This window comes from Ictidomys tridecemlineatus, unplaced genomic scaffold (assembly GCF_052094955.1).
Source record: "Ictidomys tridecemlineatus isolate mIctTri1 unplaced genomic scaffold, mIctTri1.hap1 Scaffold_69, whole genome shotgun sequence".
Lineage (NCBI taxonomy): Eukaryota > Metazoa > Chordata > Mammalia > Rodentia > Sciuridae > Ictidomys > Ictidomys tridecemlineatus.
The window spans coordinates 315,321-333,842 of record NW_027524892.1 but is presented as its reverse complement, the minus strand read 5'-3'; the positions used below and the strand labels follow the sequence as shown (position 1 = coordinate 333,842).

Below are 18,522 nucleotides of genomic sequence, written 5' to 3'. Positions count from 1 at the left end.
TGAGGCCAGAAGTTCAAAACCAGCCTGGGCAACTGCAAAGACCCCACAAACCCAATCCACCCTACCAAAAAAAAAAGGCCATAGGGATCTATTAACCAGCACCATCCAGGTTGGTTTAAGTATATTCCATAATGTTCACACAAAGATAAACTCACCTAAGTGATGCACTTCTCAGAACTTACCCATCATTAAGCAACACAAGACTATATTTAACTTTACATGTAATTTAACAATTCAACCTTAATTATTTATTACCACTACTACTAAAAATCTGAAGTGACAGAAAAGATTTCCAAAAGTTCACTGTACTGCTTTTGCCATAATTTCATCAACTATAATAATACCTCTGTTTTATTTTAAAACTACTATTATATAATACTTAATTTTATTAAACTATACATGTATCTTAGTCAAAATAAAATGTCAGTTGTTGATATACTAATTTCTGTCACCACAATTTAAAAGATAAAATCTATTAAAACTATTAAGAAAAATAGATCTGCATCCACTTCAATCAGGACCCCAGAAAACAGTAACAACAAAGTGAACACCAGTCTAGGATAATCAAAGCACTAGGATAATTACCATCAACTGACCAAGGCAGAATTTCAGTGAGGATGTGAAATTACTTCCTTCCTGAAAGACCTACAGTTTACCATTACAAAAGCAGGTTTGTTTCTTACACTATTAAAGGAAATCTCCCTGAACCAGTCAGCTCTCAAAACTAAAGTTATCAAACCAATAAAGACAGTCAAGCCTGACCAGGAAAGTTTCATTTCATTAGAACATTCATCAGCAAAGGCCACTACACATATAAGTGTATTATATGATGGAAAAATAAAGGCTGATGAGACACAGTCCTGCCACCAGAGAACTCACAGTATACTGGAGATGATGGACATATATAATTTAAAATGCTGCATGATGAATGCATAGATATTACTTTTACTATTACCATAATAATTGCTTAATATTCATGGATCCTTTGATATGTGCCAGACATTGTTCTAGGTATTCTACATTTATTCAGCGTCTCAATGTGCAATTGTGCACTAAATATATTATTCCCATTTGTGATGGTTAATCTCGGGTCAACTTGGCTAGACAAGGGGTTTGGTCAAGTAATCTAAACAGTTATCTTGGGTTGAGGGGTGCAGGGAGTATGATTAATATTTACAAATACTGAAGTAAAGCAAATTATTCTCCATAAGGTAGTGAGTCTCATCCAATCAGTTAAAGGTCTGAGGAGGTAAGACTAACGTTTCCAGAATAAAAAGAAAATACTGCAAGGCAGAAATCCTATAGAAGTTTTCAGCCTGCTAGCCTCCTTGAGAATTTCAGACTTGCCAGCCCTTCACAATCATTAAATCACTTGAGCCAATTCCTTAAAATACAGATAAACTTCTCTCACTCATTTGCTCAGTGTGTGTGTATAACTCCATTCATTCTGTTTCTTTAAAGAATTCTCACTAATGCAGATTTTGGTACTGTTATGTTTGAATATGAGATGTCCCTCAAAAGCTCCTGTAATAATGCAGTAATAAGGTGAAATGACTGGATTGTGAGAGCTGTAACCTGATCAGTCTAGCCTAGTTTAAATGGACCTCCTGGTAACTGTAGGTAACTTGTATGTGGCTGAAGGAGGTGGGTCATTAGGTTCATGTCTTTCCTCTCTGCTTCCTGACCCCACCATGAACTAAGCAGCTTTCCTTCACCACTCCCTTCTGCCATGAAGCTCCATCTCATCTCAGGCCCAGAGCAGTGGACTCAATTGACCATGGATTAAACTTCTGGAACCAGGAGCCAAAATAAACTTTCCCTCCTCTATATTGTTTTGTCAGGTATTTTTTGTCACCAGACACACAAACATAACTAAAACTGGTAAAAAGAATGGTTCCAAAGGAAAAGAATTTTAAGGATAAGGTTCCTGAATGGGCTTTCATGTTTCTAGAACTGGTTCTCTGATTGGACTGAAAGGCACTAATGATTTTATTTCTAACAGCAAAGAGAATATTGATAATCTATGGTGTGCTTAGCAATACAAACATGCAAAATATCACCTATGTATGGATACTCCTAATCAAATACTTATAAGAAGCAAGATTATGAGTTACTATGTATTTAATCTTTGAACATTTTTGTCAAACTAATAAGTATATTAAGATAAACTTATTGTTCCTAATTGCACTACACAAAGTAGAGAAATAAAATAATAACCTCAGGATTCAAATTCCCAGTTCAAGAACTGAACTAATTAAAAATTTCTGTCTTCCCTGAAAGAATCCCTTATCTCCTATGGCCTCAGTGCTAAGATTGCTGAATATCTAACCAATTCTCAAAATACAAGTGGCTGAATTAATATACATAACAACAAAGGCAAAGACAGGAGTGATGGATCTGTTCACAAGCCAAAGAACATGAAGAACTACCAGCAACCACCGGAAAATAGGAGAGAAGCCTGGATGAATTCTCCCTTGGAGCCTCCAGAAGGAAGTAAGACTGCCAACACTTTGACTCCAAGCTTTTGGCCCCCAGAAATGCAGAAATGGGAGAACAAATTTCAGTTGTTTAAAAAAAAATACCAAACCCATAACTTCAACTATCAATCTTGCAGTATGTCTGCTAATAAAGTGAGGACACTGATTAGAAAAAAATAGGATCCTGAAAATTAGAATGAAGATATATGGGAAAAGCCAAAAGAAGCTAAGGATATTAAACCCGCAAATCTGAACCTCCTGTCAGAAGTAGCCTTTCCAAATCATCCGAAATTAACTCTGCTTTGCTTCAGGAATTTGTAATGCCCTCCCTCGAGTTAGGTGCCTTGCAAGACACTTCTAATTCCCCTCAAGATCTCTTCCTAGTACCTCCATCCCATAGTCAAGTCCTGTCAGGTCTTAAAGGTAAGGTACAAAGTAAGACCAATGTGGATGTATGTGGTATACCCGAAGAACCACATGACTATTCCAATTAATATAGACAAAAACCCAAGGAATGTGTGAGATGGCTACTGAGGGTATAGGATAAGAGTGGATAGAAAATTGGCTCAAGTTGAATTTACTGATATGGGTCCACTAAATAGAGATTCCAGATTTAATCTTGCAGCTTGAGAAGTTAAAAAAAAGCTCTTAAGTCTATTTAGTTGACTGGCTAAAAAATATGAATCTTTAAAAGGTGGCTTATATTAAAAATGAAGATAAAATGCCTGAACTTCCCTAATATACTACAGAGCAAGGAATACATGAGCTTAGGAAACAGGAATGAGTCAATTTTGCACATACATAACCACACTCCCTCTCTCTTATTATGTGATGCTCTGCATGACCTTTGGGCTCCGCTAGCAAGAAAGACATCACCAGAGGAGTACCCTAGACCTTGTACCTCTACAATCAACAAAAACAGGTATTTGTGTGTTTTTTTTCCTGACGCCAATTATGAAACAGGGATTGGTATGTACTGGTTTGGCTAACATAGACAAACCTGCAGAGGAACTCAGTACAGCTCAATTCATTGTTCAACAGCTACTGGGTTTAATTTGGTCAAGATACTCATAATATGGAAGCAGAAGCTTCTCATACCTGTTGTATTTGGAGCTATCACCAGGAACTAAAAGCTAAAGTAAACAAAAGACTTTCTTCCTGATAACTTGAATAATCTGGATGTGGACAAAACCACTGGGACCTAGTTATGATTTGATTATTTATAAAGTAATGCTAATTGTGCTAATACTTGGAAAGCATAAAAAATCTAATTGTAAGTGATAGTAGTGTTTGATTTGACAGAAAACTAAAGTAAACTTTTAATAATAGTCTCTCTTTACATATGACTTAAGGAATTTATCTATGGATATTAGTAACCTTTTTCTATGATTTTCCCATAATAAATCATACTTGGTCACACACATAAAATAGAGTGGATTTGCCATATAAAACCTGCTCCCTTATCCCTGAAATATATACCTTTCAGCACAACCATGAAACATAAATTTGTGAGGGGAGACTCAGAATCCCTGAAGGGCTCTGGCTGCTATTGCTTTTCTTTTTAGATAAGAAATTACTGCTACCACTGAACCAGGAAAACCAAATGCAATTGGGATAACTGGATCCTCAGGTATCAGGGGCCAAAGGGATTTATGGCCTTTGAATACTGTGACTATACAATTAAAGCAAGGAAACAGTCAACTTTTTCAGGGATTACCAGCACTAACTCTAAACTGAAACTAATTCCAAGGACTCAAACATCACTGTTGTTCACCAGTCACAGCAGAGGCTTAGGGAGGCATGGCAACTGATGGGAGTTTTAGCTCAGGTACATGTGACAGTGAGTTTAGTGGGTCCCCAAAGCCCATTCTGTGGTTATTTCATCAGTTCTAGAATATATAATTGATATAGACATATTCAGCAACTGGTAAAATCTATACATTGATTCCTTAACCTCTATTATGGTGCTTCTGGCCTCCAGAACTGTAAGACAATAAATTTCTATTGTTCTAAGCCACTCAGCCTGTACTTTGTTATGGTAGTCCTAAGAGACTAAAATGCCAGCCAGGCATGGAACACACACCTAAAATCCCAGTGACACAGGAGGCTGAGGTAGGATGATCACAAGTTCAAGGCCAGCCTCAGCAATTCAGCAAGTCCCTCTTTCAAAATTAAAAAAAAAAAGACCAGGGATCTAGCTCAGTGGTTAAGTGCCTCAATAAAAAGGAAAGAAATCAATCCTAACCGTATGAGATAGATTTTATCCTAAGGGTAATAGTAGCTCTGAAAAGGTATTTATACTAAGCATACTAAGCAGGGAAATAACCTGACATGATCAATTGGCATTCTACAAATACTGACTTGAATATGAAAAATGAATTCAAGATAGGGAAAAACTAGGAGTAAGAAAATCTCTTAAAAGCTCTAGTCAATCTGGATGAAAGATAATGAACTCTGTAGCAATTTTAGTTTCTTTTTCTTTCAAGTGAATGAAAGCAAAAGGAAAATCTATACAATAACAAAAATAACATGAGAGAAGTCAAGAGCATTTTCTTGAGTAATTTTGGTCCACCTTTCACTCCAAATCACTCCATAAATCCACACACCATTGTCAGCTTTCTTCTATTTCAACAAATAACTTGAATTTTCAGTATTGCTAAAATTTGACTATGTTCCTTATGGAAGAATAAGAGTAAGATACAATTTGCCAAAACATAGTGTCATATAAGTCAAGAAAAAACTTTAAAAATAAGAACTCTCATAATAATATAAATTAGAAATCTACTCTAACCATCTTGTCTGATAACTTTTAACATCCCTAGAGCTTTCTGCTAGTATCTATGATACACTGTCTTTTATTCTAGTTATTTTTTAACTTTCCATCTACTTTATCACTTGACTGTGAAGCGCTGTCGCCCTCACTATTGCATCCCCATGCCTTACACACAAGGCCCAAAATAAAAATTGGCTTATTGTTGGTCCTGTATTATAATTATTTTATACTTATGACCTTTAAAAAATTGTAATACTGTCAATAAAATGCATTTACCTGTATAGCCCATAAATATTCCAGGGATTTCTTGATTACAGCAATGACTGCAAAAAATCTGCCCACATAGTCGGCAATGGTGTCTGTGCCTAAAGGTTGTGAATTTTTCACTACAGTCATAGCACTCTTTACATTGGCTATCTGTCATCCAGTATTGCTTCAGGTCACTATCCTATAACAATAAAAATGTGTGAAGACTTCTTGAAAATACTGATTTTTATATTGTAATGGCAAATAAAATCATTGATGATTTTTTTTTACAGAAATGAGAAGTTAATTCTAAAATTCATAAGAAATTCAAAAGACCAAAATGACCAAGAACAATCCTGAAGAATAAAACAGGATTTACATTACCATCCTTTAAGACTTATTCAAAAGCTATATAATTTTAAATAGTACTGGTGCAAGGACAAAAAAAATGGAGATATGGAACAGAAAAAAGTAGCTTAGCATACACCAATGTGTACATGATTTTTGTGATAAGATTTACAGCACAATCAATGACAGATGGTCTTTCAAAAACTATGGTGCTATCCTCATGTCCATTATATCCAAATAGACATGAAAATAAAAGGAAACTTGACCCTATTTATTCACACAAATAATAAAGCTTCTTAAAAAGAATCATAGGGGTACATCTACAGATCCTGGCCTGAAACTAGCCTTAAAAGGAGAAAAAAACACTAGCCTTAAAAGGAGAAAAAAAACTGATAGAATAAACCACATTAAAGTTAAGAACTTAGGTTAAAAAATTGTGATTTTCACAACTGAAATAAATAATAAATATACTATAATTTTATTCTTTATTTTTGGTACCAGGGATTGAACCCAGGGGCACTCAACCTCTGAACCACATCCCCAGCCCTTTCTTATATTTCATTTAGAGATAGAGTCTCACTAAGTTGCTGAGGCTGGCTTTGAACTCAAGATTCTCCTGCCTCAGCCTCCCAAGCCTCTGGTATTACAGGTCTGAACCACCACACCCAGCTTAACAAATACATTTTCTTTCAAGTCATATTATGTCATTTTTCAGTGGGAATGGTACGATCCCAAAAAGTATGTAAGAAGAAATCTTCTAAAGCACTAATTATTACCTGGCTTTTTCCCTCCATGATTTCTTTGAGACGTTTTAATACTGTGCTGAGGCTTCGAAGCTGAACAGCTGTACGAGGATCATGACCTCCAAAGGTAGGTTCTGCTTTCCTTCTTGTATCTGAGTCATATTAAAAAAAGAGAGAGAGAGCAACAAAGGCAATCTTGTTAACGGTTCATTGTGTCTATATAAAACACTGCATCTATGTGATGTGAAGTGCTTTTATTTCTTGTATTATCCCAACCAGTGACATAGGTTGAGAGTTAAGGGTGGTCTTTATAAGGGTAACAGACTGTTGAAAGTATTTCTTATTGCCATGTAAAATACTATTTCACAAGCAAGTAAGAGCTATCTAAGACAAGAACTATCTGAGCTGATGGTTTGGAGGCCTAAAACAGCAGCATCATATACATGGTCAAAATTCAGTAATGATTTCTTTTGCTCTTTGGTCCCAACCTATAATAAATACCTGCTGGACATTTAACAGAAGAAAAAGCAACTCCAGAGGATTAAACACTAGCCATAAAAGGAGCAAAAAAAAAAAAAACTGATAAAATAAACCACATTAAAGTTAAGAATTTAGGTTAAAAAAATGTGGTTAATTTAGCTTAGTCTCTATAGTCAAATAGGTAAGCAATAGGATCAAATGGTTCACTTCTGGGGCTAATCATCAAAAAGAAATAACTCACCCCTAAAAATTCTGATAGAGGGCTGGGGTTATGGCTCATCGGTAGAGCACTCGCCTAGCATGTTTGATCCTCAGCACCACATAAAAATAAATAAAACAAAGGTATTGTGTCTAGCTACAACTAAAAAATATATTTTTAAAAAAAGATTCTGATAGAATTCAAAACATCCAAGAGGGTAGATTTGACCATGATAAGATCTGACAAATGTCCAAGCATATTATAACTGCCAGAGAATTGCTAAAACTCTGGTCCTCTCCTTCTATATTGTACCCAACCCAACCATGTAGTTCCAAACTGAAAGGGTCAGGTATTTTGGTCATAGTGACAAAAAGTTAAGACACTCCAGCTGTTTCAAAACCTAAGGGTGAACAGGAGGTGATCTAACAAAAAGATGAGTTATCTGACTACGGACTGACACCTCTGTAACCATGAACCCAAAATAAACTTTTCTTACAAGTTGTTCCTGTCAGGTATTTTGGTCATAGTGACAAAAAGTTAAGACACTCCAGCTGTTTCACTTGAAATGGCAATGCTAAACATAAATCTATCTATAATAAAATAAGCCCAGATTCTAGCTTTGTAACCAGAATGGCAGATGCCCACCAAAAGTGCCACTAGTAGGTAACTGTATTTTTCTTGTGGACCAAAACTACTGCAATTTATATTCCTGGATTAGTGCTATGGTTTTGATATGAGGTGTTCCTGAAAAACTCAAATTAGTTAATGCACGAATATTCAGAGATGAAATGTTTAGGCTATGGACACTATAATCTTATCAGTGAATCAATCCATTTAATGGATTAATAATCTGAATGGATTACTGGGTGGTAATTACAGGCAGCTGGGACATGACTGGAAGAAGGAGGCCAGTAGGGGTATATCCTTAGGCCTTATATTTTGTTCCTAGCTACTCACTCTCTCTACTTCCTAACTGCCAAGAGCTGAGCAGCTTTCCTCTACCATGTCCTTCTATTCTAACATTCTGCCTTGCCTCAGGCCCAGTGTAATGGAGTTGGCTGACTATGGAGTGAAACCTCTGAAACCATGAACCCAAAATAAACTTTTCTTAAAAGTTGTTCCTATCAGGTATTTTGGTCATAGCGACAAAAAGTTAAGACACTCCAGCTGTTTCAAACTCTAAGGGTGAATAGGAGGTGATCTGACAAAAAAGATGAACATCCAATTAGCTTAAACACTCTAGTCTAATAACCCATGGAGCTCCCACTAACCTAAACAGACTGCAGTTGTTTCTAAGGTTTCAAGTATCCACAGGCAACTGCAGTCTAAAAATTTTTAACATTTGTCTCATTCTTTCAAGAGAAAGAGACAACAATCACATAATTTTTAATATATTTATTGTCATAGTTATTTTTTTACTCTCTTTCTATGCCTAATTTACAAGTTAAACTTTATCACAGATGTGTACATATGGGGATAAAAAACATAGGGTCTGGTACTATCTGTGGTTTCAAGCCTCTACTGGTACAGAAAAGAAGGGAGGTTTAGAGTATATCCCTGCAGGTAACAGGAACTACTATAAAATGGAAAATCTGGGGCTGGGGTTGTAGCTCAGTGGTAAAGCACTTGCCTAGCATGCATCAGGCACTTAGCTCGATTCTGAGCACCACAAACAGATAAATAAAATAAAGGTCCATCAACAACAACAACAACAAAATAATAATAATTTAAAAAATAAAATGGAAAATCTGCCTCAAACTCACTATTTGCCAGATTTATATTAGGTGTGCTTTGTTTTAGTTGGGTGGAAAATAAAAGATTACAAAGAAATGAGAGGTTGATATCTAAATCCAAATTTACAAAGAATTATCTAAAACAATTTAATGAAATAATCACTGTATCTAAACTGCACTTATTTTTAAACACTTTGAAAACTTTTTATCTTAATTTAGCATTAGTAATACCTCAGAGGTGGTACTAAAATGTAAATATTAGAACGACCAAATTATTCTTGAGTCTCAAAATATAAAGCAACTATCCATGAATTATAAGTTAAAAAAGGAGACAAAGCTGTGAGAATTACAATGGCAATGCTCCGCATACTGGCAATAACAAACTGTGAAGCCCCTTGCATTTAGCTACTTTGAAATACAAGTTTGCACCCCACAAAGGACACAGGCCAAGAGCAAGTGGAAGCCCAGCAATGGAGTTGAAGAATTCTGCAGCCAGAGGCATGCACATCACATTTCACTAGCACCCAAATACAGACACAGAATTCATTCACAAGACTGAAACTAACCATTCTCCTGGGGATGCTGCAAATTGTTCTCTGCTGAAACTCAAGCAAGTAATTAATCAAATCAAAAAGCAGCCAAGAGGTCTGTTGTTTGCCTAAATCAAAGTTTTGTGACATGTTTAAGAGCTTTTATTCAGATATCAACAAATTCTTTCATAATTAAGTAATAGTTTTATTTATTCTGGAGAGTACCTGACTATTCCAAACAACAAGAAAGTTAAGTCAATAAATAACTTGGGAAACAATGACTGTGGAAAAATCTTAAAAGAATGAAATAAGAACACTGTTTTACCTAACACTGAAGAGCGTTGCTGAAGTTCCTCATTAAGCTGTTTTTTATAAGGAACAGGTGACCTCAACTGATTGTGTCCTTGAAGGGAGCTGAGGGCTGGACCAACTTCCACTGGGAGAAGGGTGCTCTTCTTGGCTCTCTTCTCCTCTCTCTGTAGAGCAAAAGAAAGGTTGACATTATTTGAAAAATTGAGACACAAGAATTCAGCAAAGAGAAAACGGCAAAGAGAAAACATGAAATTTTCCAGACAACTATATTATATATATACATACATACACACACACATAGATATATACATACTTATATATATATATATATATATATATATATATATATATATATATATATATATATATATGTATATATTACATGCATAATTTAAAATTAGGCTTTTGGATTTTTTTAAAAGAAAGAAATCCAAAGAATAGAGCAAAATTATAAGCCAATAATCACACCCTTGGTATATGTGATTTTCTGTTTTACTTTTCATTTGAAATTTGAGGAAACAGAATGCAAGCTTTTTACACAAAGGCCCAGAATTTTTGCTGTGTTTATGGAAGAGATTCCTTGTACTATTGAAACAGCACCCAATATAGTAGCTGCTCAATAAACGTTTACTAAATAGAGTATTATCTTATAAAAAGTCTACATAACATAATATCTTAGATGGAATCTTATAACAATAAAAGGACATTATGTAAAAATTTTAAAACTCTGAATAAAATACATACAGTAGTTAGTGAAAATTGTAAAATCTTTACATTAGTGCAGTAATACTGAGAGTATAGTAATACTAACCTAAGATGTTAATAATGGCAGAAACTGAATGTAGGGGTAAACTAAGTGCTCTGCATTATCTTTCCAATTTTTCTATAAATCTAATAAAACTGTTTTACAAATTAAAGCTTATTTTTTAAAAATTATCATCTTAAAAATGTACCAAGTTTTTACAGTACTTTAAACCTAACCATTAATAAACTTAATTAGAACTATCAAAATTTCTACTGAGGGGCTGGGGTTGTGGCTCAGTGATAAAGTGTTTGCCTCGCATGTGTGAGGCACTGGGTTCAATCCTCAGCACTACATAAAAACAAGTTAAACAAAATAAAGGTTTTGTATCCACCTACAACTAAAAACAATATTTAAAAAAAATTCTACCTAGTCTGGGATCAATGGCACACATTTTTAATCCCAGCAGCTCAGGAGGCTGACACAGGAAGATCACAAGTTCAAAGCCAGCCTCAGGAAATTAGTGACACTGTAAGCAACTCAGCAAGACAAGCTCTTGCCCTGTCTTTAAATAAAATATAAAACAGGGCTGGGGATGTGTTCAGTGGTTAAGCACCCCTGGGTTCAACAGTACCCCCCCCAAAAAAAAAGAAATCTAGCTTTTTCTTCTTAAGCAGAAAAATCTGGTGATATATGAATAAAGCACCTTGTTAATATTTCACTTTCTCACAAAGATACAACATGAAAGTTGAATAAGGGAACTATAAAGAATCAAAACTGTAAGTTTTCTGATGCTTAAGAGTAAGTCTTACCTTTGTTAGATTGAAAAAGATTTACAAAAGAACTATATGCTGATTTAAAAGAAGGTTCATCCTGGTCAGGAGTCAAAGGTTTAAAGTGTGTAAGATGAGAAGGACTGGTAGGAGGTCGAGGCAAATCATTAGCAGAATCCAGTGTTGGGGAAGTCTTATCATCTGTGGCCATTTCATGAGTCTGCAAAAGAAAAAAAAAGTTACTGTTTCAGAAGCCAAAAGTTAATTTCAAACAATATGCATATATCTGGAAGATCCTATTCTGTGAGAGTTTTTACCTATGAAAACCAAAGAGTCAGTGAATTTAGCTTAGCATACTCAAGTGAAGGTTTAAAAACACTGCTGTCTAAATCAAATCTCAACACCTAAAACTGATGGTCAACATAATTTCAAACATTACTATTAAAATCATTTTAAAATTTTTAAATTAAAAAATTTGCAGGTAAGGCATAAATGTGAGCAGGCAAAGAAGAAAAATATTTTCGTATCTGTAAAAATTTTGGGGAAAAAAAGGTACTTAATAGTTTTTTAAAGTTATAGGGGGAAACTAGTTTTATGCCAACATATGAATTCCTCCATCTTACTTATTTCAGCTTTTCCCTCTAAAAATATAACAAAAAATTATCTACCTAAAGAAAGGAAATCCTTTAATGACATTTCTATATAAACTCAACAATTAGCTCAAGTTACACCTTATTTGAATATTGACAACTATTCAAATCAATAAGCTATGCTCCATCATGTTTCCTCTCAGGAATATGAACTTGCTATTTTCCCCTTTAACCCTATATAAATATTAAGATAAATATCTTCCTAAAGGACTTTTTCCCCTAAATTACCAAAAAACATAATTCAGCCAAAGCAGTAAATCTCCACATCAGATTTTACCAAAAAAGCACCGATTTATATTTTGCTATTCGGAGTTATAGTTCAACCAGAAGAACCATGCATACCTCTAGTTAGTCATTAAAATGCTTTAGTTTCTAATATAATTTACATTTTTAAAAAGAGGACATTACACTCTTGTAAATGCTTTGCTTCTCTGAAATCATATGCACCATCTCATTTTATTTTTACAATCCTGGAAGGTACATAAAGCAGTCCTCATTACATTTTTATCTTCAAGGCAACCAAGGTACTCTGAATCTAAAATAACTTTCCTGGGGGGGAGGTCACAAAGATAGTTTGGAAACCTGCATCTTATCTCACCACAAAATTCTTTAGATTGAAATTATTTTTGTAGCTTTTCACAGACCTCCAAGTCTAGCCTATAAGCTATTTTCTAGCTACTCAAGACTACTCAAGACTTTGCTTTATTAATAATTTAATTGACTTATAATTAAAGCACAAATGAAACCACTAACTTAAACAGAATTTTGGCAATAAATATTTATTAGAGGCTGGGGCAGGGAGGAAAAGAAAAAGAGTAAGGGGGGAAAGTGAGAGAAGAGGAGGAGGAACAAAAAAGGGAAAAGTCTTTAATATCATCTTCTATTGGGGAAAGTAGTTAATAATCCTTCCAAAGTATCATGTCACTCCATATTCCAGCTTCAAGACTTAGAAAATAAGATGGTGACTGATTAAGTACAAACTCAAATTTTTGTTCTGTATTTTTAAAAGAGTACTAGAGATGAAGGACATGATGACAATAGCAACCTCAGACCTCAGAAAACAACCTATATTCTAATTTCACAAAAGTAATATCAGAAGCAGAGTTAAAAACCTGCATAAAAAGCCTTAGAATTACCTTGAATTACTTCTAAAGATCAACTAAACATGAAACTTTTTTTTAGGTTTTAGAGATATGAAGATAAAAAATTACAATATTAACATATAGCAAGTATTGTCTCTACAACATAAATAAAATCACATGGAGTTATCAATAATAATTACATGATATTGGGATCCTGAAAAAACTACATTACAACTCTAATTTTTTGACAACTCAATAACTGCTTATTATAAAAACTAGGACTCCTTCCTGACAGGTAATTAGAAGTATTTATCTACTTACTCAAAGACCTCTGATGTATCACCAGCACTCCACCTCTTTCCATTTCAAGGTTAGTGTAGTATATGCATATTACCTTGTTAGTAAAGCTAATCAGTAGGCTATGGGATATTAAACATAAGAAATAAGTTGCTCTATCAGCCAATATCAAAATTTTAGTTAGAATATCCAAGTATCAGCCTAGTTATCTCTAAGTAGTTTTTTTAAAAAAATACTCAAATTTTATCTAATAATGCAGGACAGTTTAATACTAGTAGTGTTGGCTTCCACCAACAAAGAGTTTTGTTGTTGTTGTTGTTGAATTTTTGCCAACAAAAATACTAAAGGAATACCAAAACTGATCCATATTACTCTTTCCAGAAAGAAAGAGGCAGTTCCCAGGAAATTAGTCTTGCCTCTCAGAGGAGTCAACCTGCCCAAACTCAAGAAAAAGAAAACTAAGAATATTTTTTGTAAGAATGACAGAGTAGGACCTTTTGGAGAGGCAGAAAACGAGATTCAAATAAATCCGAAATAAAATACTGCAAATATGCCAAAATACTATCTGTATTGTTATTGTACTAATTTTTACTAAATGAATGCACAGAATTAACATCTTAATAATTTAACGTATTATACACAGATACACAGAAATAACTGATTCTGCTTGATACAGAATTCTAGCATTTTTCATATTTCTTGAATGTCTTAATAACAACAAACTCTAAACTAGGCAGAAGACCCCATATTCCTAAAAGTATCCACCCACTTCATTCTCATCCTCTTGCTGAGAACATTCTTTAAGAAAGGGAAGTACTAATTTGGAAACCAAGTCTCCCCAAAACACTTTGAGTTGAAATAAAATCGCCTTTAATAGCAGAAACAAGCTTTTAAGGAGATATACGCATATTTGAAAGCCCAATGTTGTTACCAGTTCTGTAGCTTATGAACTTTCTTTTCCAGCCTAATGATGTACCTCTGACACATGGACCAGAGCTCGTCCACTCAAAGGGAAGAGGAGTGGGCATTCCTTCTCCTAAATAAGTTCGGGCATGAGGGTTAAAAGAGGTGCAAGGGAACTTCAAATGTTTCAAGGAACCCTCTTCAAGAAGGGCCCTACGCGGCCCCCGTTTCACTCGCCAGACTCAGGGCAGCCTGGAATTAGGAAGACCAGCTAATGCTTGGGACAGGTTCTTGGCCTTTCCTGGCCCAGCCGCAGCCCAGCGAAGGAGCCCCATCTCTCGTCCTCACCTCAGCTTTCCCCCACCGCTCTGGCCCGCACAGCACCCAAGCCGGCCTTCTTCCCACTCTCAGCCCAAGCTGGCCACACCCCAGGCCTCTCCTTTATCTGGGCCTCCCGCCCCGGCCCCGCCGGCCTCCCTCCACCCCAACCCCAGCTTCATCCGGCTCAGGTGCAGGGAGGCCGCCCGGGAGCGCAGCGAAGGGTTACTCCAGTCGCTGGCTGTTGCAGCAGGAAGCGAAGATGCTTACAAGGCAGATGCGGCGTCTCCCTTCCCCCCAAGGCTCCGCCCCCCTTCCTCCTCCCCACCAATCCGCAATCTTTCCTGGGGGCCGACTCCGCCCCCTCCTCCCCGCCCGCACGACGTTCCGATCAGAAGCTCAGGCAGAAAGAGTCCAGCCCAGAGAGTGTCGTCTTGGACCACTTGGCCAAAGCTAGGCCTCCTCCGCCTTTTTTGAGGAAGCCAGGATCACGGCGCGTGTGAGTGTCACGCGTGTGGGTCACCGGATGCGTGCTTGGTGTCCTGGGCACTGGACGGGTGCTGGCTGGGCCGCGGTTACCGTCTGTGTTCGACACTGTGAGCACTCTTAATGGGTTACAGTGCTCGGCGTTCTGTGACCCGGACTTTGACTTATGTAGCGCTGATCAGTGGGTGAGAGCGAAGACGCCGGTGTCAGACTTGCAGGACTCCGACCATAGCTAGGCATATTCCCCTAGATAAATTGCTAACTTCTTCAGGCGTCAGACCTCTGGTGTGTAAAATGGAGTTAATAACAGCAGTACCCACTTCACATACTTTTTTTTTAAGATTACGTAAAACAGTTCATGAAAAGCGGTTGGCAGAGTGCCTGACCCAGAGTTAGTGATGTTGGCTCTAAGCTTTTCATTCAGGTTTTGAGTTGCAGATGCTAAGGCTAGCTGGATCGTCACTTTGATTCGGTAGAAAACATACCAAAACCTGCTGACTGAAATTGTGGGGCTTGGCAGAGGAGCACAGAAAGGAAAGAAATATAAAGGGAGGTTCTATTTTAATTCAATTCTGGGGATTCTTTTCCTCAGAGAGTTTTGGCAAATCCTCATTCAAGCTTTCTTTGAGGTGATCTTTTCAGCTGCTAGAGAGTACCACAGAAATCTGTCCTAGTACAAAACCTGGTCACTACCCTCAACTGGGCCCTTCAGCAATCATTCTAGAGAGTGTATTCAGCTTCCCCTTCTTCCCCTTGTCATTCTTCATTACTGCGGTGCCAAACACACACACACACACACACACACACACACACACACACACACACACATATCACCTTGACTAGCATTCTCTAGAGAATCTTATCTAACCAAGTGAAAAAGCCAAGGTTACTTTGGGTGCAATCCTTAACAACCTAACCTCCCCTGCCACAGCTTTTTCCTGCATCCACATATCCACTTCTACCCTGGCCTACCTGGATCCCTCCTCTCTGGTAGAGAGAGGTCTGCTCTTTCCCAGTTCAATCCTCCTGGCACCCAATCTACTCTCCTGTTCCTGGTATCTTGCACTGTATCTTCAACGAATCTTTTCCCAGTGACTCTTTGTTCTCAGCCTATGAACATGCTCAAGTCTCTGCCTTCTAGGAAGAAAAACAAAACAAAAAAAAACCTTTCTTAAATCAGTCCACCATATATTAATATTTCATAAACCTAAAATAAAGTACAAAATAGACCCAGAGAGCATATGAATAAAGTAGTCATACTAGACAAGAACACCTTAATGTATATAGAAACTCCATGTATGATTAAAAAAATAATAATAAAACATCTATTCAACAAACTATTTTTCCCCAGCATAGGGGTGCTTTACCGCTGAGCTACATCCCCAGTCTTTTAATGTTTTTTTAATTCTGAGATAGGAGCTCACTAAGTTGTCCAGGCTGGACTCATTTTCCATCCTTCCACCTCAGCCTCCCAAATACTTAGAATTCTAGGCATGTGCCTCCAGACCCTGTAACAAACATTTTTGAGTCACCAACAATGTGTGTTGTTAAGTAGGCACTACTCTAGGGAGCAAACTATGAACATGATTATAGTCCATGTCCTCAATAAGTTTTTCAGTCCAATATCTGTATTCACTTACAGTATAATCTGTGGGGAAAAAAGATGAAAAACTGGTTACCATTTGGTGGTGGGGAGAGAAATCAGTTTAGATTCTGACCTCATACTAAACATCCAAAGTCATTCCAGATGAATTTTATCTGTAGAGAGATGATTTGTGTAAATATCCTCCCAGAAAACTCATCCGAGCCTACATTTATAATTCTTGCTAAATTGACTATTGTTATAGTACTATATTTATATTTCTCCCATATATTAGTTGCATTTTGCTGAAAATAGCTTTTTCTTTATATTGATTACTATCAATATGGATGCTAATCAATTTTCTGTGCCTGACTCATTCCACTTAATGTCCTCCAGGTTCATCTTTATTATCACAAAGATTTTTTAAGACTCACTGATATTCCATTATGCATATATACCACATTTTTTCTTTATCCATCCCTGCCTGATGAACACTTGGATTGATTTCAATTTGGGTCATTGTAAATCATGCTACAGTTAACATAGGAATGCAGATATATCTTTGATACACTGATTTCATACACCCAAAAGTGGGGTTGCTGAATCATATGGTAGTTCTATGTTAAATTTTTTGAAGTACTTCCATACTGTTTTCCATAATGAGTGTACTAATTTACATTCACATTAGTAATATGCAAGCTTCCCTTTTTTACTCATACTCTGCAATGCTTCTTATCTTTTGATAATAGTCATTCTAACAGGTGCGAGGTGGTATCTCTCACTGTGGTTATAATTTGTATTTTTTCTGATAGCTAGTTATATTGAGCATTTTTTAAAGATATTTTATTAGTTGTTGATGGCCCTTTATTTATTTTATGTGGTGCTGAGAATCAAACCTAGTGCCTCACACATGATAGGCAAGTGCTCTACCACTGAGCCACATCCCCAGCCCCGATATTGAGCATTTTTCATATCTATGGGCCATTTGTATGCTACTTTAGGAAAATTCTATTCACATACATTCCCCATTTTATAGTTGTGCTTTTCATTTTTTTATTATTAAGTTGTTTAAGTTCCTTGTATATTTTGGATAATAGCACCTTATCTGATGCAAGGTTGCAAATATCCTCTCATTCCGTAGCTTGTCTTTTTGTTCTGTTGATTGTTTGCCTAGCTTTGCAGAAGCATTTGGTTTCATGTGTTGCTCATTTGTCTATGTTGCTTTTGTTGCCTAAACTTTAGGGTCATAACCAAAAAAATTATTGCCCAGGCCAATGACATGGACCTTTTCCCATACATTTACTGCTAGTAGTTTTACATTTTCAGATGTTATATTTGGATATTTAATCCACTTGGCCTACTTTCATTCTTGTGCATATGGACCTCCAGTTTTCCCAATACCATTTATTGAAGACACTGCCCTTTTCCCATAGTGTGTTCTTGGCAACTTTCTGAATAACCCATTTACCATAAATAATACTAAACATCCAAAGTCATATATTTCTGGTCTACCTATTCTGTTCCATTGGTCTTGTGTCTGCTCCTTTGCCAGTATTATGCTGTTTTGTTACTGCAACTCTGTAGTGTATTTTGAAGTCAGGTAGTGTGAAGCTTCCAGTTTTGTTCTTTTTGCTCAAGATGACTGGCTATTCAGAGCCTTTACGGTTCCATGTTCCATACAAATTTTAGCATTGCTTTGCTTTTCTATTTTTGTTTTTTAAAAAAAGTCATCAAAATTTTGACTGATATAGATTGACTCTATAGAACACTTTAAGTAATATGCACATTTTAACAATATTAAAATCTTTTAATCCATGAACATGGAATGTCTTTCCATTTATTTGTGTC

At 36.2% G+C, this 18,522-nt stretch overlaps 1 pseudogene across 1 annotated transcript in view; it reads right to left on the bottom strand.

Annotated features, from left to right (window-relative positions):
• The window catches only part of LOC110597385 (1-phosphatidylinositol 3-phosphate 5-kinase-like), a 29,854-nt pseudogene extending 15,256 nt beyond the window's left edge, over positions 1 to 14,598 (bottom strand). The window contains exons 1-5 of the transcript XR_013433822.1: positions 13,410 to 14,598; positions 11,396 to 11,576; positions 9,855 to 10,005; positions 6,621 to 6,739; positions 5,527 to 5,698 (exon numbers count right to left, since the gene is read on the bottom strand). The product of XR_013433822.1 is annotated as a 1-phosphatidylinositol 3-phosphate 5-kinase-like (transcript). The remainder of the gene's footprint in view (positions 1 to 5,526; positions 5,699 to 6,620; positions 6,740 to 9,854; positions 10,006 to 11,395; positions 11,577 to 13,409) is intronic.
• Positions 14,599 to 18,522: the final 3,924 nt, after the last annotated feature.